Genomic DNA, 14,526 nt, shown 5'->3' on the forward strand with positions numbered 1-14,526 from the left:
AATGAAAAATTCTGGTCCTTAAGTCTTGAAACATACCACTTCTTTATTTTGTTAGAGTAACAGCTTCTGCTCAGGTTCAAGGGTAGAGAGATCCCAATCCATGATGGCAGAAATATAAAACAATCTATGGCTATGTTTAATTTTATATAATCCAAAAGTTACCTCCAAACAAAACCCTCAATATTCTTTTAACATGAAAACCACCCAGAAATATTAAAAAGGTTGAACAAAATACCAACCATGTTCTGGTGGGGGATTAGCTTTGGCTTGCTCTTGTCCTGAGGCAGACCAAGTGTAGCTGAACCAGTGTCTATGGGTCACTTTACCTAAACCCTGTTTCTTATGTCCTGAATACCCAGTACATGCCAATGAGATGAGATGTAATATCTCAATGGCTACCCGCAGCAAGAATGGGGTACCATAGGAGGTCTTTTCTGGAGTTCTTACAAGTCTGCAGCCATCCTAAAATCCAGCTGGGAATGTGTCATCAGTTTCTTAATGAGGACCCAGTCTTGCTTGCCTCTTAGGAATGATTCTTTGTAGCTCTTGGCTTAACCTCTGGGGCATTTGGTGATGCTCTGAGTCATCCTGCCTCTCCCATAGGAAATGTACAAGTGGTATGTGTTATGTGTCTATTTATTGAGAATGGAGAACTCAAAAGAAATCTTTATGTTGCTCAGTCCTTTTCAGTCTTTAGGGAGTATGTTTACCTGAACATATTGAGGGCTTTCTATGATTCCAATGAGAATCCATCCAGAAGGCAAAAGCCACAGTAAGGATCTAACACAGCACTATTTGTCCAAAAATCATATTTGACTCTCTGGATTGGAAAGTTTTTGCCTACAGACAATAGAACGAGAAGTGATTGATTCTTTTTTTCTAACCCAGAAAGTCCTGGTTCCTTTCTATTTCCTCCAAATTATACTGGAGGAGAAAAGGAGCAGTTTCTTTAGAGTTATCTAGAACAATTCAATTAACACTTCTCATGTTCTGCTTGAATATCTCCTGCATTAGATCCAAAGCTCTTTAGGTGTCCTTCCCACTATTCATGTTTTTTTTATGCACAGTTCAGTTAACTTCCTGCCAGTAGTTGGCTCGGTTTTCTGGGTGGCCTTCAAGTCTTCTTTCTACAAGATTTTCCCTGAGGTTTCCTGTGGCCTTTGCTCAGTCTTTTCAACACTTCTGGCTTCTGCTTATGTTCAAGTCCAAATGCAGCGTTCTACATTTTCCTTACACTTTAAGACACTAACTTTAGTTTTAATTTTTTGCTGCCACAAAGTAGCGATGGTATGCTTTAAACAATCTACAGTTTGGGGTTCAAGGAGATAACTGAATGATCTGAGAAGATTTTGCATATGGGAAGCCTGTTAGTGTACAGTTCCCTGAATATTGCTAGAAACGACCCTCACAGAACTGAGCGAGAAGTCATTGGAACACTGCCAGGCATGACTCAAAATCCTGCCACCCCACAAAATGAATCCATTAACATTCTATAGTGTGTATTTGATGGAATGCCTGAAAAACTTTGTCCTCCTGCTTATCCTTACCTAAATGATGTTTATAACATTTTTGCCTATTGCTCATCAGAATGCAGTAGATCTCTTAGTAGCCTTTATTCTTGCCTTTCCTGGGCACATGGATTAGACATCATTCAAATGGAACTGCCTCTGAGTTCCCAAATTCAAGGCAGGTGATGGAATGAGGTTAATATTTAGTCCTGGAAGGAGCACTCGGTTGGAGATAATAATTGTTCTGCATGCAGCTACAGATACAGAATAAAGAGAAACCTCTCCTATTCATTTTGTGCTACATAGATATTAGAATTTCATTCTGATAATTGAGAATAAACTTTCTTTGATGTTTTATTTGGGTGGGACATATCTGGCATTGCTTAGGGCTTATTTCTGACTCTTTGCTCAGGGTTCACTCCTAACAGTGCCAGGGGTGGGGTGGGATGGGATCTAAGGTCATACCATCCTGAAAGCGCTCGATCTCATCTGATCTTGGAAGCTAAGCAGGTTGGGCCTGGTTAGAACTTGGAAGAGAGACCACCTGGGAATACCAAGTGCTGTAGGTTTGAGCCCAGAGTGATAGCACAGTAGTAGGGTGTTTACATTGCACGGAGCCTATCTGTGATGGATCCAGATTCAATTCCCGGCACCCCAGATAGTCTCCCAAACCTGCCAGGGGTGATTTCTGAGAATAGAGCCAAGCCCCAAAGCAAAAACAAACAAAAAAACCCCAAATAAACAAATAAAAGAAAAGCCAAACCAGTGCTCAGGGGATCATATGTAGTTACAGAGTTTCAATCAGGTTCAACAGCATGCAAGGCAAGTGCCTTATATCTTTCTTACACATAGTTTTATTGCACTTTTCTCCCAGTCCAAAATTTATCGCTGGTACCTTGAATTTATATTTACTCATATTTACTTAATACTAGTATTATTTTAAATTGTATTTATTGATTTTTATAAAATTCTTTAATTGAATCACTGTGAGATAGTCAAAATTATGATTGAATTTCAGTCATAAAATGTACAATACCCTTCACCAGTGTACATTTCCAGCCACTAATTTCCTCAGTCACTCTCCCACCCTTTTCTCTACCTCCCCGCTGCCTGCCTTTTTGGCAGACATTTTTCTTCTCCCTCAATTTAGACACCATTGGTCTAAACAATATTGGCTTGTAATAAAGTTACTGGAGTGAGTTGTATGCAGTGAGTAGTATTTTAATAAGAAGGAACTGTCACATACTGATCATTGCTAAACATATGGTAAACAAATGAGTTCTAGATGGGGCAAGAATTCCAGGGCCTGTGAACTTGCACCCATTGATGGCGAAGTCACCTGTGGGTGAGGTTAAGGAGGTGTCTGTATCGAGCTTCTAAGAGCTGCTTTTGAGGGCTGAGATGACTAGTTTAGGGCAATGTATTTTGACCATTTAGGTAACAGATTTTGCTTGTTTGAGGGCCACACATGGCAATGCTCAGGGGTTACACCTAACTTTGTACTCAGGAAGCACTTCTGATGGGCTTAGGGGACCATATGGGATGCTGAGGATTAAATCAGATAGTCTCTGTGCAAGGCAAATGCTCTAGCATCTGTCCTATTGCTCTGGCTCTGAGGTAATATTTTTGATATATTTTAACTTCTCATCTACAATGGTCACAAGTAACGTGTGGAAAATTTGATTTAACTGAGGGTATTGCTACTTCATATGTTCACATGGAATCTTCAGAACAACCTTATGGGGAGTAGATAATGTGATTTATCCCCATTTTAGAGGTGAGACAGTGAGTGAACAAACCCAAATTCACATAGGTTGCAAACGAGGATAGACTTCAATCTATTTGAGTGAATGAGGACCCTAATGTTTTATGTGAAACTCCATGTGTACACATGTAGACTTGAGAAGTTGCTGGGTCACTCTGAAAGTGTGACATCCAGAAAGTGATGAGAGAATTGCTTTGGAAGCAACAGATTGTTAGATGCAGCTTTCACCCAAATCAAGGGGTTCATGGGCAAGATCATGCCAAGACTCCATCAATTCTATTAGTTTGTCTCCCTGCAACTCTTCGGAGAAACCACTGTGAGTGTTTTCTATGTACATTTCTCCACTAGGTGCAGAGGACTCAGCCAGTGGCTAGAGAAAGCTATTGAGCAGTGTGGAAATAGGAATGGCAGAAAATAAGATAAATACGCAGCTGACAGCGGATGGTAACCTCTGCTGGAGGGCTACATTAGTAAGGGTCTGGGAATGAGAAGAGATTACCAGGCTCCAAACCAGGAGGTACAGGGAAGACGAGCATAACTGGTCAACTTGTACCCTGGACTGGCAGAGGCAATGCTCAAACTCCTTTGGCAGCTTGCACCAGCCAATACAGAGGTGATTGCTAAGCTGTTTGGGAGGCTAGTGGCAATAGCGCCGGCTTTGTTTCTGATTGGGAGTGAGAATTTTCTCATTCTCTCGTTTTCTCCTTCCTTTGATTCTGGGAATTGGAGGAACCTGAGCTGGTGAGCCACCCAGAGGTGGGGAAAAAAGGGGAGCGGGAAAGGAAAGTCCTGCCTAGCCATGTGGGCCATTCTCTGTCCCTTGGCATCACCGTGGAGAGCCGAAGAGACTAGCAGGGATCTAACTTCATTGGACAGGGGGATTTCCAGTTCCATGTTTTATTTATTTATTTTTAGCCACACGAACCTTGGTTGCACTATTCTGTCGTCTTCTGGGCACCTGGTAGGGAATCTGGTTATGGTCAGCAAAGGTGTCCAGAGGCTCCAAACTCATCAGCTACCCTGGGAGCTTGGAGGAAAGGAGGAAAGGGTCTGCCTTGCCTGTCTGTGGCAGGTCAGCGCGAGGCAGGGGGTGGGATGTTGCTCGAGATCTGGGGCGCACACCTGTGTCCAAGCATTTCCCCCCACCCCCCACCACCACCACACACACACTAGCTGTGACCTTGCCAGGAGAGGTGGCCACGCAGCACGTGTTCTCAGCCCCCAGGAGAGCGGGATTGGGCGAGGCAGAGTGAATCCTCCTCCTCTCCTCTTCTCCCCTCCGCAGCGGCAGGCGGTGTCTGCGGACACAGGTGTGTGTTCCTGCCGGGTGTGGGTACCGGGACGGAGTAGTGAAGGTGCGGGGTTGGGGCGCTTGGGATGAGCTGTCCAAGACGGAGGAGCGGCAGTTGCTGGAGTTAACGTGGGCAGCTTCCCTGGGGTGGGGTGTGGGGGGGGGGAGAAAAGGAAGGAGGACCGTCTGCCAAGCGCCAGCTCGTGTGCCCCCCTCGTGTGCCAGTGTGTGCAGAGCGTGTGTGCGCGCACGCCGAGGAGGCGAGGCGTTCCTCAGGTTGCGCTGCCTGGAAACCGGGGAGCCATTGGAGAGGCGCAGGGGCGCCGGTAGGGGCTCCGCGACCTCGGAGCAGCCGAGGTTGGGGAGGGAGGGAGGGGGACGGGCAGCCGAGGCGAGCCCCAAACCCCGGCACCCGAAGGCGGGGTGGTGGTGGTGGTGGTGGGTGGTGAGGAAGCAAGGGCGCTGTGGGCGGCCCCCAGATCCCCGGGAGCCCGCCAGGGAGGAACAGGGGAGGAGGCCGGAGCTGCATGGAGTTTTTAGGGCGCGCAACTCCGGCGGGGCTGCGGCCACTGGGCTCCGGGGCGCAGCGTGGCCACCGCGCACATGGGCTGAGCCCGCGCGCCGGGGCTCTGCACGGCCAGCGGGAGCTGGAGCGGGAGGCGTAGAGGAGCGCGCCGTGCCGGGGTGCGGGGCGCACGTCCCCAGACGGGAGCGCAGAGCAAGGACAGGGAGCAAGCGTGCCCAGATCGAGCTCCAGCCGACCAGGGGGCTCGCGCCGACCCCGGCGCGCGCGCGCTTTGGGGGAGCGGCCCGGGGGGCGCCGGTGGGAGCGAGGATGCCGGCGCGGGGACGCGGCTGCGGGCTGGGGGTGTGAGCGCGAGCGAGGGCTGAACGCGGCTCGCCCGGCGCCTCCATCCTGCGGGCCTCGGAGGCAGCCCCCCGCGTCTCGCAGAGGCGCCTCGGAACCCGGGCTTCGGGGGCGGCGGGCCCCGGCCCAGCGAGAGGTAGGTGAGTGCGGCCACCCGCGCGCGCCTGTCCGCGCCTCCTCGTCTCCCCACCACGCTCCCGGCCCCGGGTCCCGGAGTGGGCGGGCGGGCGGGCGACTGCGCCTCCCTCCCGTACCTGTTGGCACCAAGCGGGGCCGCCCTGCTCGCTGCATGCCACCTGGCCCTCCCTGCGGCGGCTTCTGGTCTCCCTCCCGCCCAGGGCATGAGGTTGGGGAAGGGCCGGGGTTCACTCGGGTCCGGGTCCAGGCTGTGGGCTGCGGGTGCCCGGCGGTGACTGGGAGGGCGCCGCCTGGCAGCCAGGTGGAGGGCAGGACGCTGCCAGGTCCTCTGAGGCAGGGCTTCATGGCGATGGAGAGAGAAGTGGGGGGCAGGACAGCCCCCTGAGCCTTCCACCCACCCGTCTTGGGCTGAGCCGTGGGCTGAGCGGGAGGCCTTGGGTAGCCCACTCCGGACCCGGTTGCTGCGGGCCGTGCCCAGGGCTTCCAGCTGCCCCTGGGTTCGGGCGTCCAGGCGGGCGGGGCCGGTTGTGCCCTGCTGCCCGGCACCGGCGCTGCAGGAGCGAACTTCCAGGACTTGGCCCGAGGACGCTGGGGCAGCAGCAGGTAGTTCTGGGCTGGCCTTGGGGCCCCAGGGAGCCGGGCACGCCTCTCCCTAACTGGACCGCGACGTGGGCCTCCTTGGCGCCAGTCAAGTGCTCCACTGCCCCCGCCTCCACCCGAGCCAGTACCCCTATCCCTGGCTGCTTTTTTTTTTCCCTCCTAGGCGCAGGAACTCGCCCTCCTGTTTGGAGGTGCCACTTCGCTGCAATGCAAGGTGCCAGCAGTTCCATAGTGCCAAGGCCGGGTGTCATCCCCAGCCCATGAGCCTCATTTTCGTAAGGAGAAAGGCTGCGTGCAACTGATGTGGCCACACTGGGTCATGTGCGCTGAGATTGTTTAAGCTGATGACAACAGCTACACTGGTGACACTTGACTAGGTGCCCACTCGGGGATCAAGCTTAAGCCTTGCCCAAGAATATAGGTCGATTTCTCCCCGGGTATGTCCACAGGCTACATGTGGGCCACTAGGCAAATTTATGTATTCTTAGGATTTCCATGTTCTGCTTCTTTAATTGCTGACTTAACGGTCAGAAGAAACTGATTTTCAATTTAGGCTTTGGTGCCTTGGAAAGGATTTTTAAAGCCACTTGGTGTGAAATTGTCTTGAGGCTAGAGCAGAACATTTTCTTTCTTTTTTCCCCTAGGAATTCAGCTTCGGCTTCCGTCCTGGGCTTGGTGGTGGTTTTTATTTTAGTATATGTATTCATATATGTGAGGTGGAAGGACATGTTGGGGAAATCAAGTCCCATTGTTTTGTTGTTGCTGTTACCCATTGCTAAGGTTTTGGTGCAATTCTAAATGGTAATGTTCCCTGCATTGGTGTGTTCTGAGACTCCCCAAAGTAGGGCCATGTCATTCCTGGATTCTAGGAGCTTTAGACCTTGGCTAGTTCCTTAGGTAACCAGAGGTCTCCACTTCTTGCTAGAACTGTGGCTGTTCCAGCCACCAGCCCAGGTGCCACCTCAGCCCAATATGCTGCCACCTGTTCAGTTCCAAGTCCAGGCTCTGGTTGCCAAAGGACTCTTAGCAACTGAGAAATTGTGAAGTGGTCGCAGGCTGTATCCAAGTGGAGAAACAAGCTAGACTTTAGGGTATTTTATGGAGACACACTGAATTCTCTTAGAATTGTTCATCAATATCACCTTTCTTTGAACTCAGGATGTAACCGTTGCCAACAATCAGGTCTTTGGGTAGGGTGCAGGAGAAGGGCATTTTAAGGAAGGAAGCAGATAATTTAATATGCTACTGAGATGATGGACAAGGCTTGGTGGAGATGCTCTCTGAAGGTCTGTGGGGTCAGCTGTGGTGGGGCTGTGCAGATGTGTCTGATTGAGTTGAGCATTTACCTTTATAGGAGGAAGACTTAATTATTGGGCAGGGTGAGCTTTAGTCTAAATATTCCTTTTCCGTTATAGCAAGTGGCCTTGGTGGGGTGATGCTGTCTGCCCTGATTCTTGCAGCCCAGACCTGCCAGCCATGTGCTGTTAGCCTTCCTAATGGGGTGGTAGAAGCGGGTTCTAGTTCAGAGAATTAGGGAAATCTCTGTGCTTGGGAAGCACTTAAGGTGTTTAAAATCTTAGAAGGCCCTTTTATTCAAATTTAAATTTTGTTTGGATTTTTTTTTTTATATGGGAACACAGTCGCCAGCATTGAAGTGCTACTCCTGGTATGGTACCTGAGGCTTACTCTCAGCATTGCTTGGAGGATTCAATGGTGCTGGGAATTGAACTGGGTTTCCAACGTGCAAAGCGTGTACTGCAGCACTTTTGGGTCACCTCCCTGATCTAATTGAGATTTTTAAGTCCCTATTGTGCCAGACATTTGTGCTTATGGAGTCTTTATTTCTCACATTTTGAAACGGTTATTCAGAGGAATATTCAGGGAAGGTTTAATACCTTTCCTGCTGCTGAGAAGCTTAGAGGTAAGAAGCAGGGTGATGGTTTTATTTGGTGAGACTGGGGTTCCTGATTCTCAGTTCACAGCTTGCTTTTAGCATCAGAGAGTCTTGTAGTGCTTATAGTCAAGGCTAGAGTGGGTGTCCCATGTCTGTTGTATGAATTCAGGTCAGCATCTTACTTCTGCTTGGAACACTCAGTTGCGGGACAGCCAGACCTGCACTGTGCCCCCATGGTTGCTGTGTGAGATTGGATCCCAGACCAACTGTGGCTATTTTGTGCCTGGTTTATCCCCTGTGACTCCCTTGCTGTGGGATGGATGGCAACATTACGCATTACTTGCCAATCACGAGGGGGGACCCTTAGCAGTGGTTGCCTTCTGTTAGACATCTCAGCCCCGCACATGGTGAAACTGTTTGGCAAGGTAGAGCACCATCCAGTCCACGCTGCTCAATCTGTGCAGAATTCTGAACGTGTTTTGAAAGGAAGACAATGGGAACACAATTGTTGCATTCAGCCTGGGGTTTTCATAGTGAATCATGCTTTCAATCATTTAACATCTAACAGGAGTGCATCAGTGCCTGTATAAAGTACCGATAGAGAGGGGTGAAACTGTGCCTTTCATCAGAGAAATCAGAGGTCAGTAGGGAAGAAAAATCAAATGTTATGAATGGGATCACTGAGAAAGATTGCCAACTGAGAATGCAGCAGGTATGCAAGTGACATGGGAGCTGATCTTTATGGATCATGATGAAGTGGTTGGCCTTAAATAGGAATTCTTGGGCTGAGAAAAGGGAATTGTAGTAAATGAAGAGAAGGAAGAACACACATGGAGAAAACAGGAGGAAACAGCAGGCAGTTTGGAGATCATGGTGGAGGCACAGTGATGAGCTGAGCCTGATGGAGGCCTTTGGATCAGGGTCTGCAGCTCACTTGGGGAGGGGAAGGTGGCCATGGTAGGAAAGCATGAATTCAATAAACAGTGAGAATTTAAATTTAAGGTTTTTGGCTCAGGAGAACAGAAACCAGCTCTGGCTAGTTTCTGAAGGAGAACCAAGAAGACCTTGTTTGGAAGATTTGGTGGGAAGTCCCAACTCAGGCCTGGAGCTGACAGGAATGAGCAGTGAAGGGGATCTTATTGGGACCAATCTGTTAGAGCTTTTCTTAGATGATTCCATGGAGGGAAACAATGTTGAGTCCTTATTCCCACAATCAACAACTTCATCACCATTTATTAATATTATTAACTGCATTATACTTACTCTGAATAAATATTCAGTTGGCCTCACTTTAGCTCTTCATATCTAGGAACCTTTTCCTGAATAGGGTTGAAAGAACTTTTTGAAAGGAAATGGAAGAGATTGTTGTGTGTGTCCCCATAGAAAAGATGAGCTAATTAATGTGGAGTAGAAGACAGATGATCATCAGATTCTGGTTTGGGCATTAGGAATCTGGCAAAGACTAAATAACTGCTGGTTTTTCTCCCTGGCCAAGTTCCATGTCTAGACTTCAGGAGAAGGTGATAACCTATTTTCAAGACTCATTAAGGGGTTGTGCTGCTGTGAAGAAGGCCTGTTTAAGTAGGTTACTTTCTCTCATGCCCTACAAATCTGGAAATTTTGAAAACATTTCTGTTCATTCAGCCAATAGTTATTGGTTCAGGTCCTGGGGAAAATGGTAAGTTGAAGTGGTACTCTTATGTTGTCAGATATAAGTAATGTAAGGCATGGTAAAATATAATAATAGTGTAAGATATAACATGTGGCACAAGACTTTAGAGGCATAGATCTGGCTCACCTGGACCTCAAACTTACCCTGTGGAGTTTGGGTTTGATACTGAGCTTGATAGGAATGATTGAAGGGTTTTAATTTAATTCAGTTTTGCTTTAATTTGCTTTGCTTTTTTTTTTTTAATCTTCCAATTGGTGCTTTGGAGCCTAGGGACACCAGCTTATGATTCTTGGCCAAAAGGATCAGAAGTTCAGCAAGGGCCTGAGTGTGTGATGCTGCTTGGGACTGTGATTCTGGCGGGACCTCCCAGGCTACATTCAACAGTGCTCCGAAGGACCATATCATGCTGGGGATAGAACTGGGGTCAGCTATATGCAAGGCCTTCACCCCTAGACTATCTCTCCTGTACTGGAAGATTTTTTGAAAGAGAAGCTGATATTATTTAATTTGAGTTTTTATTTTGGCAGTTGGACATATTGTATCCAATACCTTGGAATGATAAAGTGAGTTTCTATTCATTTGAGACAGGAAAACAAGAGGAATAAAATGAAATATACTGTTTAAGAACAACAAGTGGAGAGAAAGTTCTTTGGTGATCTTAATTTAGTGGTTTCTAATGTACCAATTAAATATGGGAACAGTCAAAACCATATTTATAGGACAATTGCCATTTTTTCCTTTTAAAACATGAAATAGAAATACAATGGGAAGTAGTGGATCAGAAATGTCAATATTCTAGTCAATGGTATTGTCATAATTATTGATTTATTTTTTGAAAATCAGCAGCATATTTCTTGTCTTGTAATCATAAAAGATGTATAAAAATATAGACATGGATGACTCTAAATGTATTGAATATATTATCTACCAAATTTTTTCCTACTATTTTACTTCTAGAAATTTTAATGGCAAAAGCTACTTATTAGGGGGGCAAAAGAGAGATTACTATTTTCATCAAACTTTTTGATGCTCATTGTTTTATGCCTTAAAATATGTCTTTGGACCAGAGCTACAGCACAACAGGTAGGGCATTTGCCTTGCACATGGCCAACCTGGATTCGATTCCTGGCATCCCATATGGTCCCCCAAACTTGCCAGAAGTTATTGAGTGCAGAGCCAGGAGTAACCCCAGAGTGCTGACGGATGTGGCTTATAAATAAAAATATATATGCTTAAATTGTACTTTATGTTACATAGTTACAATAATAGTGTTAACTTTATTGTATACCTTCTCGAATTGAACCTGCACCACCACCAAAGTGCCTAAGATCCTCCACCACTGTTCTTATAAAATAATTTTGTTATAAAGAAAAGTAGGATATTGGTTTATTTAGTTTAGTTTATGCACGTGTGTGTGTGTGTGTGTGTGTGTGTGTGTGTGTGTGTGCTATTCAGTGGTGCTCAGGACAAACTCCTAGCTTTGTATTTAAAGATCATTTCTGGCAATAAACTGCATGTGTTATAGGGATTGAACCAGGGTTGGACACATTCAAGATTCACCTGCACGTACAGCCATATATGGCCCTACTTGCTGTACTATCTTTAATTAAAAAAATACATAAAAATTACACAAATTAAATGTCTTTACATGGGGCCGGCGAGGTGGCACTAGAGGTAAGGTGTCTACCTTGCAAGCGCTAGCCAAGGAAGGACTGTGGTTCGATCCCCCGGCATCCCATATGGTCCCCCCAAGCCAGGGGCAATTTCTGAGCACTTAGCCAGGAGTAACCCCTGAGCATCAAATGGGTGTGGCCTGAAAACCCCCCCCCCAAATGTCTTTACGTACTCTCATTCTTCATATCACATACATGTGGTAATTTTTTCCTATTCGTTTCAAGCACATACATCTCTTTGTTGTTGTTGGAGAATTTCAAATTATTTCTCTACAAGTTACCCTATCACTAAACTACTCTAAAATTTCTTCCTCTGAAGATTAAGACCTAAATGACCTTTTCTCCCCCTTGAAACATAGGAAAGTTGAACATATACAATAGTGAGGAGATTATAATTTTGCCTTCTTAGTATTCATAAACTTCACTGAAAGCATATTTTATATTTATAAAGAATAGTGCAATTATATACTCATTATAAGTTCCTCTATAGTATTTCTATATTATTGCCCTAATATTGGAACCCCCAACTTGGTAGCATAATTACAAATCACTTGTACTTTTTTCATTAGCAAAACTTAGCTAATATGAAAATTAGGGAGCTTAGCTAATTGTTTTCTTGACGCAGTATTACAACACGATATTACCCATTGGAAACAAGAAAAGGAAAACATTCATAAAAGCTTAACTTGGAGCTGCCACTGTGTTGGGCAGATTTGCTCAGGGTCTACCTACATTGGGCAGAGAGGTGTGGGGGGGCTGGAGTACCAGAAAGGAACAGTTACAGACTTGAGCTGAGGTGGTTGAGCAGCATCAGAAGCGGTTCTCATTACACCATTCAGCAGGATGATTGCCTTTCCTGCCATTAGTTTAATTAATCACTTCATTTCTTGGTGAAGAGAAAAGCAAATATGTGCTTAGCAGAGAATGATTGGGAAGTCATAAGACCATGGAATTTAAGAGGGTCCTTGGCTATTTCATTTCATAGATGAGACCAATGAAAACTCGGCAGTACAAGCATTCACTGTCCATGGGTGCAACGTCACCCCAAGACCCCTTCCCACCACTCAGCAGGGCTTCTGAGTTGTTAGTTTATTTTGGGAAATCTGAGTATTAGGGAAGCTCTCTGAACCTGCTGGAAACAGGGAGGGTTTCTGAGGAATTCGTTCATTCTGTGAAGTGTAATCTGTTTGTGTACTGATAACAGACCTAATTACTGTGTAAACATTTTTATAGCCTGGTAAGAAAGCCTCAAACATCTGTAGTGCACGGCCATGCGGCGGTTCAGCCTCCAACACTCCTGCTGCTTTTTCTGGAAACCAGTTGCTCTGTTATTTAATCTGGTTTATGGCTGGTGATTCATTTTTACACCCAGACACATAAACACACATTTCATATCCAACAGGAAGTGACAAATAATAATAGAAAACGTGCACTGTGCGGACAATGTGTCCCAGCTCTGAATATTACCCTGAACCCCATTTCCAGGTAAAGAGGTGAGAAATCAGCAAGGCAAGTCTTGGGCCTTGGATCCCAACTGAGTATTTGTTACGTAGGAACCACCATCATCTTCATCACCTTCTCACTCGAATCCTCTCCTTGGCTGACCTCTCAGAGCCAAGAACACTTCCTACTCAGGATGCTCAGGCTCTGTTTTTGCCATCTACTAATTCTGTCACTCTTCGATGACAAACTCAAGGACACCTAGTCACAGAGTTCTCCATGGGTTTGTTCCTCTTTATGAGAAATGTTCTCAGGTTGCAGACTCTCCTCTTCCACTGCAACTGGCACTTTTTCCTTTATTCCCAGTCAGTTGTAGAGCTTCTGACCTGCCCCTGAGCTCTGGTGTATTTCAATACTGATGGCTTCTGACTTGGTTCCTAGTAGTTGTTGGTTTTTGTTTGTTTGTTTGTTTGTTTTTGGGCCATACCTGATAACACTCAGGGGTTACTCCTGGCTATGTACTCAGAAATCACTCCTGGCTTGGGGGACCATATGGGATACTGGAGGATCTAACTGTGGTCCGTCCTAGGCTAGTGCATGCAAGACAAACGCCCTACCACTTGTACCACTGTTCCAGCCCATGTTCCTAGTAGATTTTAAGGAAAGATCAATGATCTATTTCTCAAACCTCAAAAGATATGTGCTTGTTTCTGAAAATTGGATCTCTGAGGTCCATGGAATCCTCACTGGCAGTGGATAATGGGTGGAACTGCCTCATCTTGAACAGATAGATGGATGCTGATTGGCACTCTCAATGCCCACTGGAGGTTAATGTGTAGGATATGGCCATGGACTCTCTGGCCATTGCAGTTCTAGGCCCTGGCCCAGAACATCTGTGAGCATGGAGATTTCTGTGTGAGAGATGCCACTTTATAAAGTTCTAGCCTGACTGGAGGTTGAGGTTGCTGAGAGAGGAGTCAGAGGTAGGTGTGGAGGAAGGGAGAGAGTGGGGGAGTGAGAGGAGGAAAAAGAGAAAAAACAAGCCAGTTGCACAGCCATTGTGCTGTCTAGCCTACTTGGAGAACTGGGCCTCCAGAGTGGCATTTGTCAAATGCAGGAGCCTTCCAGTTCCTGGGGAAACTTGTTAAAACGCAGACTCTGCTCTCTTCTAGCTCAGGGGCTGCCTCTGCTGAGTTGCACTGTGGGGGGAATCATATTCCTGCCTGAGTCTCATTGGGACTCTGTCGACTTTGCCCTTTTGTGAGATCACCCCATCTTGAGTTTCTTCAGGAGTGAGCTTGAAAGTCTGCCCTGCTGCTCTGGCCACTGCTCTCAGCTCAGGCCCCCAAATAGCCTCCAGCCCCCTCTAGGACCTCCATCTCAGAGACAGTGCTCAGGATAAGGCAAATTAGCCCTTAGATGGACCAGTGTGTTCTCCTGCCCTTGGGCGGCTTAGACTCAGTCCCAGGAAGGCCTGTGGGATGTCTTTTGCTGCTCCAATGCTGGAGATCATAAGGCAGAGACCCCAGGAAGCCTGAGCACAGTCACGCCAAAGGCACCTGTGCATGAGCGATGCTCCTGTTAATCATCCTGTGATTTTCCATCCTCTCTCCAGCCTCCCCACTGACTTGGAGTTGGTGTGCGGAGCTCGCCCGAGTCCTTCACTTCTGCCTTTGG

General features: G+C 46.8%; 1 protein-coding gene and 1 pseudogene across 5 annotated transcripts in view; both read left to right on the forward strand.

Annotated features, from left to right (window-relative positions):
- The window catches only part of CALN1 (calneuron 1), a 524,903-nt gene that overhangs the window by 114,559 nt on the left and 395,818 nt on the right, over positions 1-14,526 (forward strand). The window contains exon 1 of one of the 5 annotated variants that reach the window (XM_049789557.1): positions 4,551-4,583. The exons of 3 other annotated variants lie outside the window; for them this stretch is intronic. The gene's annotated coding sequence lies outside the window, so the exon portion shown is untranslated. Of the gene's footprint in view, positions 1-4,550; positions 4,584-5,407; positions 5,569-14,526 lie in introns of those variants that run through there. One more of the 5 variants, XM_049789556.1, reaches the window with a different exon arrangement.
- Positions 1,960-2,077, forward strand: LOC126031509 (uncharacterized; annotated as a pseudogene).

The sequence above is a fragment of the Suncus etruscus genome, chromosome 15 (genome assembly GCF_024139225.1).
Source record: "Suncus etruscus isolate mSunEtr1 chromosome 15, mSunEtr1.pri.cur, whole genome shotgun sequence".
Classification (NCBI taxonomy): Eukaryota; Metazoa; Chordata; class Mammalia; order Eulipotyphla; family Soricidae; genus Suncus; species Suncus etruscus.